At 48.0% G+C, this 13,839-nt stretch overlaps 1 pseudogene; it reads left to right on the forward strand.

The window, feature by feature from the left end:
- Positions 1 to 1,919: 1,919 nt before the first annotated feature.
- LOC136477591 (glutathione S-transferase T3-like) lies at positions 1,920 to 3,140 on the forward strand (annotated as a pseudogene).
- Positions 3,141 to 13,839: the final 10,699 nt, after the last annotated feature.

Below are 13,839 nucleotides of genomic sequence, written 5' to 3' on the forward strand. Positions count from 1 at the left end.
GACCCCGCATTGCCACCTGCAAAGGCCTCAGCACAGCGGGTCTCGGCCTCAGCACAGCGGGTCTCGGCACAACCAACTACAGCAGCCACCAGGTCTCGGCACTTCACCAAGTCAACAAATGTACGGGAGCGCAACATGTTGCCGGCCTTGGAGACCATACCGACTAGACACCGATGGGAACTCCCACGACGCCACACTGCTCCAGGGAGCAGAATACGCCAGCAAATAGTAGCCTTCTCATGTACTTCTGGCTCCCTCCTTGTGGCTATAAAAGGAGGTAGCCGGTACCATTTCTAGGGGGAGGAGAACAACGAGTAGAAAGAGGAACTCAAACTACACGCTTCTATGCTGCTTGAGAGCAACGTCTCAAGCGGCCCGCACGACACCCCCGCCGAGACCTGGGGCTAGCTCCCTCTCGCACCTAGCTTGTAACCCCCTACTACGAGCACTCCGGTGCAAGGAATACAAGATCGATCTCTCAGACTGGACGTAGGGCCTCGATTGCCTGAACCAGTATAAACCTTGTATCTCTTTGCATCACCATCCGGGATGGGGGCACGCAGCACAAATTCACTCGTTGGTTGAGGACCCCCTGGTCCGAAACACCAACAATAATCTTACCATTGTCAAACGGCAATGGCTTTATTGAGTTTTGCTCCGGTGGTCCTTTCAAAAAGATCTGCAGGAATATTAAAGCAGCCAAGAAATTAATTTTGCCGGTTTAGTTTGGACCTGACCCTACCCATGTCCAACCCAGGTCCATACGCTGCCCACCCAGTCCAGTCCAGACTACAGAGAATTCCTGAATTTCTTAGATCCGTAATAGTGGCGCGTCTGAACCGCCGATGGCCGCAGCGCGCGGAGAGGCGGCGCCGCCGCCACACGAAGGCTGCCAGACCTCGGTGTCGCGCGGGCGCGGCCCTAGGCTCGAGCGCGGGATGCGGGCACGCGCGGCAGTGAGGGGTGAGGGAAGGCGGCAGCACCCTCCATAATCGAATCATTGGTGTGGTGTATGCCTCAGGCTTAGCAGCATTCTATGCTTGCAAAGTATGTGTCTACCTCTCTTGATTTGGAAAGGACACTGCTGAACATTGCTATGGTGCTAACTTTGCACATTAGAGGCCTGACTTAATTGTCATAGCGTAACTGATCAACCTCCTGACACTGACAGTGACTTGTGCCAAATATCCCACTTGAGATGCATACGAAGGCCGTGTTTAGTTCACGAAAATTTGGAAATTTGGCTACTATAGCACTATCATTTTTATTTGACAATTAGTGTTCAATCATGGACTAATTAGGCTTAAAACGTTCGTCTCGCGATTTCCAACCAAATTGTGCAATTAGTTTTTTTTCATCTACATTTAATGCTCCATGCACGTATCGCAAGATTCGATGTGATGGCTACTATAGCACTTTTTGAGAAATTTTTTTTGAACTAAACATGGCCGAAAAACCATTTGATGCAGGACTTGGTATGTGAGTTCTGTACAAGGTTTTCATGATTAGACAATTGATGTGGTACCAGGTACCTCTCCATAGAGCAACCATAATGTTCAGAGAAAGTAGTCCATAGAGAATAAAAAAATAGGTACCAGGTAGCTGATACATGGTAGCAGTAGCAGTAGTCCATAGCAAAGAAATAACAAAAGTTACCCATTACGCTATGGCCAACCCACCAGAGAATAAAAAATATTATTTTAACTGTTCATCTGACACAGCACATTAAACATACACGGAGCCGTTGGCTTAGGAAGCTAGCCGTTGGCCTCCTCTTCACATGCCTGCTTGCTCCTCTACAAAACTGAAGGGCGTTGGCCTCATCTTCACTTGCCTGCTTGCTGCCTCTATGAACTCAAACTTGAAGCTTGTTGCTCAATTTTCAGCACCTGAGATCCACTCTAGAACACAACTTTCCAATGGAACCTTCCCCTAGATTTTTTTCAAACCTCCTGAATCAGGACTCTCCATCCCAGTACTCATCAGAGGGTAGTGGTCAGATCTCACCTCCTACACCCCAATCTTAGTTTCCCTTTGGAACATCCAACTTTCTACAAAACTTCAATCCTTTTGGTCCTCCGGGAATCCACCCACCATATGGCCAATCTGCTCCCATATTTCAAGGTGTTCAACAACAAGGGAGTTGGCTTCAAGCACCTCCACCAGGCTTTCAAGGATTTCATCTCCATGAAAGTGTTGGTCCTTTGGATGCAACTGTAGGCAATAGGCCATCATTAGTGCTGCAATTCACCCATCTTGGTGGAGCTACAGCCAACACTTCTTCTCATGGATCAGAGTCAAGTTCTCGATGCTCTGCACAACAAGAGAAGCAATCAGTCAACATTGAAGAGTTAGGTGATAGCAGCGAAGAAGAACCAAAGAGGCATCAACGCATCAATTGGAGTGAAGAAGAAAATGATAGGCTATTCAGTGCATGGACAAAACACTCCACTGATCCCGTAATCGGCAATGACAGGAAATTTGAGTACTATTGGAAAGTTGTAGCCGCTGAGTTCAACGACAACGCGCCAAATAATAGCCACAAGAGGTCAATCAAACAATTGAAGACACATTGGGGTGATGTCAAGAGGGATATCACAAAGTTTAGTGGAGCCTATGCTAAAGCTATGAATGCACGCAACAGTGGGCAATCTGATGACATGGTGAAGAAAGCAGCCCATGAATTTTTCAAGAATGGCAACAAGGGTAGGTCTTTTATATATGAGTACCTATGGGATGTGGCCAAGGAGATGCCCAAATGGCGCAGAATCATCCAAGAGGAGAGCACACCAAAAATGACCAAGCTATCTAACTCAGGAGCATACACTTCTTCGTCCAACCAAGACACAGAGGGGGAAACCATGAGTAGAGAGGTACGTCCCGAGGGGCAGAAGAAAGCGAAGGCAAGGCTGAAAGGGATAGGAAAATCTGCTGCGCCATCTCCTTTGAGCAGCCAACCAAGTCAAAATATGGTTATGTATCATGAAGCAATGTCAATGAAAGCAAAATCAGCAAGGGCTAAAAAGTATAACACCTATTTGAAACTGCTGGAAATAGATACCTCAAACTTTAGTGAAAAAGAAAAAAACAGGCATGAGAGCATACTGGATCAGATTGCAAAAGACTTGGCTGAGGAGTAGAAAAGCAGCACGAGATGCATGTATCCCTAATATTTAGTGTAGTTGTTTTCAAGTTTGGTCAGTGTATCTGTAAACCTATGTATGTAAGCTTTAAGTTAATTAGTTTATGTATTAGGTTGCATGGTTGTACCCCTAAATATTAGTGTAATTGTTAGTATTGGTAGTGTATTTGTAAGCTATTGATGGTTGTACCCCATTATTAATGAAACCAACAGATGGATGTTGATAAAAATACTTGCTGTTGTGGGTAAATGTAGCTATTAAGAAAAGACAAACATGAATATAGCTGTTGAGAACAAAACAAACAAGAATATAGCTGTTGAGAAAAAGATAAACAAGAATATAGATGTTGAGAAAAAGACAAACAAAAGTAGCAAATGGCTGTTGCATACAAGTGGATATCAGCTACAAATACTGCACTCCCTCATTCACTAGACACCAATCCACAGCCACTCCCTCATTCACACTCACTGCACTCCCTCATTCACTAGACACCAGTCCACAACCAGTACAAATAATGTCAACTGACTCAAGTGATTCTACTGAGTCTGACCTTGAAGCACAGATTGAGTCTGAGCTTGAGCAGGAGATTGAAGCTGAGATTGAAGCAGAATCAGCTAGGTCCTCTATTCGACGTGGGGGTTATACAAGGAGGTACATCAACAGAGATCATGAAGGTGATCACAATAGACTAGTTGCTAAATATTTTTCAGATAATCCCTTGTACAATGATGATCAGTTTCGTAGAAGATTTCGCATGAGGAAGCATTTATTTCTACGCATAGTCCAAGCTCTAGGTGTTTGGTCTCCATATTTTTGTCTACGTCGAGATGCATTTGGCAAAGTGGGTCTATCACCATTATAGAAATGTAATGCTACCATTAGAATGATGGCTTATGGTTCACCAGCAGATCTTATGGATGAAACATTCGGGGTTGCTGAGAGTACAGCAATGGAGTGTTTGATTCATTTTGTTACTGGTGTTAGAAGCCTATTCGGTGCGCAGTATCTACGCAAGCCTACTAGTGAAGACATCCAACATTTACTGTAAGTAGTAGAACAGCGTGGTTTCCCTGGGATGTTGGGTAGTCTTGATTGTATGCATTGGGAGTGGTAGAATTACCCGGTTGCTTGGAAAGGGCAATTCACTCGAGGTGATTATAAGGTACCTACCATAATGCTAGAGGCTGTTGCGTCTTATGACCTATGGATTTGGCATGCATTTTTTGGAGCTGCTGGTTCGAACAATAATATTAATGTGCTTGACCAGTCACCGTTATTCATAGAACAACTACAAGGCAAAGCACTAGAGGTTCAGTTCACTGTTAATGGGTCACAATACAACATGAGTTACTATCTAGCTGACGGTATCTATCCATAATGGGTCACATTTGTCAAGACAATCCTCAGGCCACTTAGTGCAAAGCATAAATTGTTTGCAAGCTTTCAAGAAGGAGAAAGAAAAGCTGTGGAACGAGCCTTTGGGGTGTTGCAAAAGCGTTGGGCTATCATACATCACCCAGCTAGACTCTAGGAACGAGAAGAGCTAGCCAATATTATGTATGCATGTATTATTTTGCACAACATGATTGTCGACAAAATATGGTCGGCAGTCTACCTAGGGATATGCCCAAGGTAGTAGATTGTCAGTAGACAGATGCGCAAGCCACAAACAAGATGGTGACGCAAGACAGACACGAGGTTTTATCCAGGTTCGGCCGCCAAGAAGGCGTAATACCTATGTCCTGCGTCTGATTGTATTGCCGTATGTCAATAAGAGATGTTTTTTAGAGGGGTCCCCTACCCGCCTTATATAGTCTGGGGAGCAGGGTTATAGATCTGGAAACTAATCCTAATCGGTTACAATTGCCATAGGTGGCCAGATAAGGATTCCTATTCTAACCGACCAGGATCTTGCTTGATTTCCAAGTCTGTCTTGACTCCTTGCGTGGGACTCCGAATAGATCGGCTGAGCCGCGTGTCGTCTTCCAATGGACTGGACCCCCTAGATTGCGATGGCCCAAGCCTAGCCGTAAGGGTATAGGGGTTAATACCCCCACAGCTAGTCCCCGAGCACCATGTATTATGTTGCGACATGCCGTTTGATCTTCTTTGGCTAATGCAGTCTGTCCTCATGTCATCTCCAACTGGCTGAAACATCGACCAAGCAAATACGCTAGTATTCTGGTCCGCACAGAGAGCAATAAACCATGATTATAGCCAAAAATTTCGGTTGTCCGAAGAATGCATGGCGCTCTAAAAGAAAAAAGAAAAAGATTTCTTTCCTGATCAAGTGTGCCCACTTGTATTTCTGAAAAGAAATGTAAGTGACCCTTGACAGTAGTTGTTATGGCCAACCGTCAGAGCGTTGGGGTCGATAAAATAAACACATTCACCGCAAGGTGAAGTGTGCCCACTTAGTCCCCGAGCCTGGTAGTAGGTGATGCAGGCACGTGGTGCCAGGGTCTAAAAAGAATTCCCATTCAAGTTGAAAATCCAATCATAATACAAGCGATACGAGATGCACCGGCAGGTGCATCGTACCGATGTAGTCCCCGAGCTTGCTGGAATGCAAAGTATAAGCCTTGTGGCAAGGTCTAAATAAATGTCTCTCAACTGTATGTGAGTACAAATCACATGTAGCCAAGGAGAGCGATCTCTGAGCAGTGGTCGGGACACTTCCCGAGCACGACAGTAATCCTGACAATCAGTCAAAGCGTAGGGGTCGATTAAATAAACACATTCACCGCAAGGTGAAGTGTGCCCACTTAGTCCCCGAGCCTGGTAGTAGGTGACGCAGGCACGTGGTGCCAGGGTCTAAAAAGAATTTCTACTGAAGTTAAGAATCCAATCGTCGTACAATCAATACGAGATGCACCGGCAGGTGCATCGTACCGATGTAGTCCCCGAGCTTGCTGGAAGACGAAGTATAAGCCTTGTAGCAAGGTCTAAATAAATGTCTCTCAACTGTATGTGAGTACAAATCACATGTAGCCAAGGAGAGCAATCGCCGAGCATTGTTCAGAACAGTCTCCCAAGCATGGTAGTGGTCGGGGCAGTCCTTGAGCACGGTAGTGGTCTGGACAGTCCCCGAGCACGGTAGTGGTCGGAGCAGTCCCCGAGCACGATAGTGGTCGGAGCAGTCCCCGAGCTCGGTAGTGGTCTGGACCATCCTTGAGCATGAGACATGCAGTGAAGAAACGAATGGTGCTTGTACTATTATTTGGTGTATTTATTTATCTTATTACTCTGTCAAGTCCAATCTGACACGTCTGGTCAAAAAAGAAGACGGGTATAGCACGTTATACTGCCTTCTTGTCCTTTTCAAGCAAACAGTCGCTTGGCACCTATAAGGAGGAGCGTCAGTGTGGGCCCTCTCACACTAGCAACGAAGAGGCGCGTACACTAGTAATGAAGGGGCACATATATTGGCATAGATCTCGAGGTTGTGAAAACAACCGTCTACGGCGCGTGCGCACGTCTCCCAAGAATCTTGGGCGGACGAAACGGCGCAACTCTTGGTTATTTATAATATAGAACTGGTAAGTTACTTTTTACCGATCCCCATTACCATTCGCCACCGCAGCCTTCTTCTTCCTCTTGCCAACCCTAATACCTCCGAAATCATCACAAATCACCCCTCCACCGTATCCACCTCCATCAGCAAGGGCGGATTCATGGCGAAGAGTGATGCCCAGAAGAAAGCTGGAGTCATGGCGAAGGAGTGGTGGAAGTCAAGAAGCAACGAGCAGACCATCGAAGACCTTGTCATCATGGGAGTACTTCACAATAAGGCACTCGCAGGATGGCGCGCGCCGGAAGGAGAAGGGTATCCCGATCCACAACCAGGTGAGATTGTGGTTTTCAAAGATTTCTTCAAGCGGGGTTTTGGGGTTCCAGTGCACCCTTTCCTTCAGGGGCTCTGTTTGTATTACGAGATTGGGATTTGCAATCTGCATCCCAACTCGATTCTTCTTGTCTCCACCTTCATTCATCTTTGAGAAGCATATGGTGGCTTCCAGCCCCATTTTGACTTCTTTCGCCATCTTTTCTGTCTACGGAAGAAAGGAAGCAGTGGCTCGAAGATAGCCGGAGGTGTATACCTCAATCCGCGTGACAGGATGAAGGCCCAGTACTTGCACTACCCTTGGAACACATCGCTGGACGACTGGTACAAGAAGTGGTTCTACATCCGTGAAGAGCCGAACACGATCACACTGTGCGACGTGGGATTCATTCCGGAGAAGAAGAACAGCTGGTCGGAAAAGCCCGAGCACCTAGAACAGATCCAAGAACTACTTGGGATGATCCCGTGGAGGAAACTGGACGGTTCAAGCATGGTCGGAAACTTCATCAGCCAAAGGATCCAGCCCTGCCAGAGGAGGGTACATCCTGGCTACGAGTACTAGGGTAGCGCAGACCCAACGAGGACCAGGCAAGAGGTGCTTGACAAGATCGAAGTCAAAGCCAGAATTGGAGAGCTATTTAACTTAGCTGATCCAAATTATGTGAGATTGAGCGACATCGAGCATGCTTTCAAGCTCGCCCGACCTCCCCCAAAGGTAAATCATTCTGCCTTGTACCCGTAGTCTTATGTTGTAACAGAAACTTACTATGTTATCTCCTTTATATTTCCCAGATTAATGGCAGAGATAGAGCAACAGTGTTCGTGTCTCCACCCCCTGGTGTAGATTGGCCACAAGTTGCCAACCCAAACGCCCAGACCAGCGCCGGCATCAAAGACGTCGACTGGGCCGTGCTCGGAGTTGGGGAGGAGGCAGCGGCCAGAGCTGCTGGTAAGCGGCCGGCGACCAGCAAGCGTCATCAGGCAATCTTCACATTGTCAGACGATGAAACGGAGGATGCAGACATCTTTCAACTCGTCCCTCAAAAGAGGAGAAGGCAACTAGAGCCGATGGATCAAGGTGGCTCCTCCGTGCTAGTGGGACCCGCATCGCCGACCACTTTAGTGCAGAGGACAAGCGGCAAAGGGGTCGAGCATCAAGCCTCGACGCCGGTGCTGGTCGTAGAGAGAAACCAGGTGGCACCCGTAAAGCATGTGGAGCAGGCGCGGCCAAAGAGACGCACCTTCGCCACATCATTCCATGGTTCCAAGCTGTAAGTATTTGTAACATTGATGTAAGCTTACAATTTATCTTGAATATTATTGTCTTCTGAACTTATCTCAGATATATTAGGTCAGCGTCCACCGAAAATTCCGACCAACTAGCCGGGTGCGGCATGGCTCCACTAGCAATGTCAGAGAAAACTGCCCAGCAGCCGGCCATGGAGGAACCTATAGCAGTTAGTCTGCCAGAGCCTCAGCAGACGAGCGGCCAGACAATAGTCCCCGAGCAAGTGGTCGAGGGGAGAGCCGAGCCAAGTATAGGTGCTCCAAGCACTAACCCTGCTGAGGGAGACACGTCAGCGCCAATGGTAACAGACCAAACCATGGAGCAGCAGCCAGAGGTGGCACAGAGCACATCTACCGATGCTACAGCCCGTGGGAAGGCCATAGTGATCGCAGATGCTACAAACTCTGGACCAGCGCCACTACCCGAACAAGAGGCCGAAGAGGACGAAGTAGAGGAGGTCCTAGGCTGTGCCCAGGACAAACGACAACATGTATATGTGTCGCGCTGGCAGAACGACCAATGGGTTGTTCATGAAGAAATCTCAGAGGTCGAAGAGACCATGAAAGTTGAATGAGCGGCGAAACGTCTGGTGATGGAAGTCCAGGTATGTTTTGCTTGACCACCTGATCCTGCTACCCAGTCAAACTGTCTGACTTAGCTTTTTACATGCAGGACTTAATGAAGACCGCTAGGTACCGAAAGAAGTGCTTCGACCAGATTGAGGGAATCACATCAAGCAATAAAGAACTAGCGGCCGAGGTGGAACGCTTACGCCACCAACTTGAAGCCGCCAACCAAGAGAGGACGGAGCAAGAGGCGCAGAACCAGAACCTAGTCGTCCAGCTCAGTAACAAAGAGCAAGAAAAAACAAGTAAGTTGTCACTTTATCACAACGAGTGCATGACACGTGTTGTTGCATTGTTGGTAATAATAGCTGTAGTGTAGGCTTAGAAGCCGAAGTAGTCCGTCTCCAAGAGGAGAATAGCTGTGTAACCGTAGAGTGTGGTCGCCTGAAGGAGGACAACAAGAAACTGGCGCACGACCAGTCACAACTCCGGGACCGCACAACCAAGATGAAGGAGGAACTGAAAAGTAAGTGTTCCAGACCACCTTGCTCACTCTGTTGCCCACCTTATCTTGTCGTGGCATGACATTTTAATGTCTTGTGTGGTTTGTAGTTTTAAAAGTCAATGCCAAGAAGCATCTGGAAACCGTAATGAAAGATCGTGACGGCTAGAAGGCACGATGCCTAGAGATCACCGAGGATTGGGACACATGGAAGAACCGGTGCCAGGAAGTGGCAACTAGCATTTTGCCCGTCCTCAACCTTATCGACCCAGCGCTTACAGAGGAAGTGCTAAGGACGCCGTAGCTCGAACTGGTCGAGAGATGCCAAAAGGCATGGGAATGGTTCCAAGAGTTCGTGAAGGAGGCGGGTGAGTACACAGGCGCACATGTGCTAAGCATGGTGCGTGCCCACTACCCCCTGATCGATCTCAAGCACTTGGAGGCTGGGTACCCAAAGGAGGTAGATCCAGACAAGGCTAAGGAGCTTCGGATGACCCAGCTAGACCTGTCTTCAAAGATAATTGGTGACATTAACCTATGTGGAGGTGGGACAGCACCTGTACAGGGTATGCCATCAACAAGTCAGCTAGAAACGCCATCAGTTGTGAGCCAATCGGCAAAGCCTGCGGTCTCGACCAGCCAGGCAACAACGGGGCCATCCTCTTTAGCTCGACCAGTACAAGAGTCCTCAAGACTCGAGCAGGATGTCGGAAGCAGCGAGCAGCAGGTGTCGTGTGACCCGACCAGCCAACAGGATAGGCTAGAGCTGTAGAAGAAGGATATAGTTGTGTTATTGTAAACTTGTACCTCTTCAGGCAAGCTTGTAATAACGTAACTGTATATCATCATAAGCTTGTTTGTTTTGTATAAAACGTATTTAAGCTTGAAACCCATGTTGGTGTAACTAAGTGAGAACATGTTAGCGTTCTGTTTAGTTGTACCAGTTTACTCGACACGTCATCCTGAAAAGTTTGTACGGCCTTGATTTGCCATGTGGTCAAAGTGTGAGGTGCATGACCTGTACACACATAGACGCGGACAAGTCAAACTAGGGGGGACCTGCCGATCACCCATAGCGTAGAGAGTGGATCCCATGCACGCGTTGGGGGGGGGGGACCAGAGACAGGGCCTGCTCTGAAAACCCAGGAAGGAATGGTGGTCGGCTTTGACTGGCTAAGTTAGAACAACCGTAAAATTCAAAGTGACATATCAGAGTAGTCAGAGAAATCATAATAGCTTTATTGAATTAATTCAAAAGTACAAGAGGAGTACATATCTTAGTAGTTAAGCATAGAAACGCCTAAGCTTGTTGATGTGCCATGAATTGGGTACGTCTGTACCGTCCAAGTGAGCTAACATGTAAGACGTTGGCCGTGTGACTTCCTTGATCATGAAGGGCCCTTCCCATGGAGTTGCGAGTTTATGGACACCAGCCTGATTCATCTTCCACTTCAGGACCAGGTCCCCGACCACGAAGAACTACCCTTTAACATTCTTGTTGTAGTACCTGCGCAAAACAGCAAGGTATTTGGCTGTACGTACGCAAGAATCGAGCCGCTTCTCTTCTTCACTATTCACTTCTAGCTCCCGTACTTCATTGACCTTGCCTTCATTGAAGTTCTCTACCCGTGCTGATCTAAAAGCTATATCTGCTGGGAGGACCACCTCAGCGCCGTAAACCATAAAGTATGGTGAGACGCCGGTGTTACGACTGGGCTGAGTTCTGAGGCCCTAGACCACGGCTGGTAACTCTTTGAGCCATCTTCTAGGAGCTTTGTCATTTTCTCTGTACATCATGTTCTTCAATGCGTCCAAAATCATACCGTTTGCCCGCTTGACCTGTCCATTAGCTCTAGGGTGCGCCACCGAGACGTATTTTACTACTATGCTCCTTTCATCGCAGAAGTCCCAAAAAGCGTTCCCGGTGAACTGAGTACCCAGATCAGTGATGATGCTGTTGGGTATGCCGAAGCGGTGGATGACCTGGTCGAGGAATGTGACAGCCTTTTCTGAGGATGCCTGTACCAGAGGCATGTACTCTATCCACTTAGAAAATTTGTCAATCAGCACAAAGACACATGTAAATTTCCCAGGAGCCAGTTTGAAGGGTCAGATCATATCCAGTCCCCAGCATGCGAAGGGCCAAGAGGCTGGTATTGTCTAGATCTCATGTGCTGGTACGTGGATTCTCTTGGCGAAGAACTGACAACCCTCACAGTGGCGGGCTAGCTTCTCTACATCGGCTACTGCTGACGACCAATAGAACCCTGCTCGGAAAGCCTTGCCGACCAGCGTTCTCGAGGCCGCATGGTTGCCACAGGAGCTAGAGTGGATTTGGTCCAGGAGGTGTGCGCCATCCTCCTGGGTTATACACTTCATCAAGATTTCCTTCTTTGCATTCTTGCCCCATAACTTGCCATCGACGAGCAGATACTGCTTACTGCGACGCATCAGGTGTTCGTTTTTTGTCCAATCAGTGTAACCGCTGCCATCTATCAGGTACTTGATGAAAGGTACTCTCCAGTCGGGCTCATGAGTGGTCGGAGGTGGCTCGGTGGTGCTCGACACCGGAACCGTAGCCACCAATTGCTGGTCTAGAGACTTGTTGACCGTGGGATCTTCCTCTTCGATGGAGGGCGTGAGCAGGTCTTGGACGAATACGCCATGTGGGACTTTGGCTTGGGATGATCCTAACTTTGACAGCGCATCTGCTGCTTGATTTTTGTCCTGGACCACGTGTATGTACTCGATGCCATATAACTTGCCTTCCAGCTTTCTGATCGATTTGCAGTATGCATCCATCTTTTCGCTGGTCGTGTCCCAGTCCTTGTTGAGTTGGTTGATGACCAGAGCCGAGTCTCCATAGACATAGAGACGTTTAACACCAAGCTTGACCGCAATGTGCAAACCATGTAGGCATGCTTCATACTCGGCGGCGTTATTTGATGCTGGGAAATAAATCCTGATGACATACTGGAGCTGCTCCTTGGATGGTGACACGAAAAGGACTCCTGCTCCTACGCCATCGATGTTGAGAGAGCCGTCGAAGTACATCTTCCAATACTCGTCGGGCCCCTGAGAGGCAGGCGTGCTTAAGTCTGTCCACTCGACGATGAAATCGACGAGTGCCTGAGACTTGATTGTAGTACAGCTTGCAAATTCCAAGGAGAAGGGGCATAACTCCATTGCCCATTTGACGATGCGCCCATTCGCATCCTTGTTGCTAATGATGTCTCGTAGAGGGTACTCAGTCATGACCACCACACAATATCCGTCGAAGTAATGTTTCAACTTTCGGGATGGTATCAGTATGGCGTAGATCAATTTCTGAATCTATGGGTACCTGGTCTTGGATTCATTGAGTACCTCACTGATAAAATAGATTGGTCGCTGTACCTTGTAGACGTGGTCGGGCTCGTCGCGCTCAACCACCATGGTAGTGGAGACCACTCGATTAGTCGCCGTAATATAAAGCAGGAGTGTTTTGTCTTCTCTGGGAGCAGTGAGGACCGGAGGTGACGTAAGGTATTGTTTCAGCTCTGTGAAGGCAGCGTCTGCTTCCTCCAACCACTCAAACTTCTCGGATGCTTTGAGCAGTTTAAAGAACGGTAATCCTTTTTCGCCTAATATTCTGTAACATCCCGCCTCTACAAAGCCGGGCCTGCTTATATCTGGCAGCTTTTCTAGGACATAGACTGCCCTCATAGACCCACACAAGTCTTTTCTGCGCACTTTGTCCTCACTTATGCGTACCCGGGAAGTCCTTCCCGGTCGGTCACCCATCCTAAAATTGCTCTAGACTAAGCATGCTTAACCTCAGAGTTCTTTAGAGATGGGCTTCCAGAAAAGAAGTTACAACTTGTTTGTATGAGTATCCTATTGATCCTGTTAAGCCCTGGGCCAGGATATTACATCCTCACCCCCTTAAGAGACCGACGTCCTCGTCGGTCAATCCCAAGCTAGGAACATCCCCTCTTGGCCACATCCGTGTGTCTCGTGCCAGCGCATGTGCCATGCTGTGTGACCACTCTGGGACCACTCCAGCCATGCGAACCATGCCTGCACAACTATGACACACGCGCCTGTGAAACCGCGAGAGTCAGCTCTGATACCATTCTGTAACATCCTGCCTCTACAAGGCCGGGCCCGCTTATATCTGGCAGCTTTTCTAGGACATAGACTGCCCTCACAGACCCACACAAGTCTTTTCTACGCACTTTGTCCTCACTTATGCGCACCTGGGAAGTCCTTCCCGGTCGGTCACCCATCCTAAAATTGCTCTAGACTAAGCACGCTTAACCTTAGAGTTCTTTAGAGATGGGCTTCCAGAAAAGAAGTTGCAACTTGTTTGTATGAGTATCCTATTAATCCTATTAAGCCCTGGGCAGGATGTTACATCTTGATATGAAACGGCTGAGAGCGGCCATGCATCCGGTAAGCTTCTGAACATCCTACACCTTTTTGGGCGCCTTCATGTCCAAGGCAGCTTTGACTTT

The sequence above is a fragment of the Miscanthus floridulus genome, chromosome 1 (genome assembly GCF_019320115.1).
Source record: "Miscanthus floridulus cultivar M001 chromosome 1, ASM1932011v1, whole genome shotgun sequence".
In the NCBI taxonomy this organism is placed as follows: Eukaryota; Viridiplantae; Streptophyta; class Magnoliopsida; order Poales; family Poaceae; genus Miscanthus; species Miscanthus floridulus.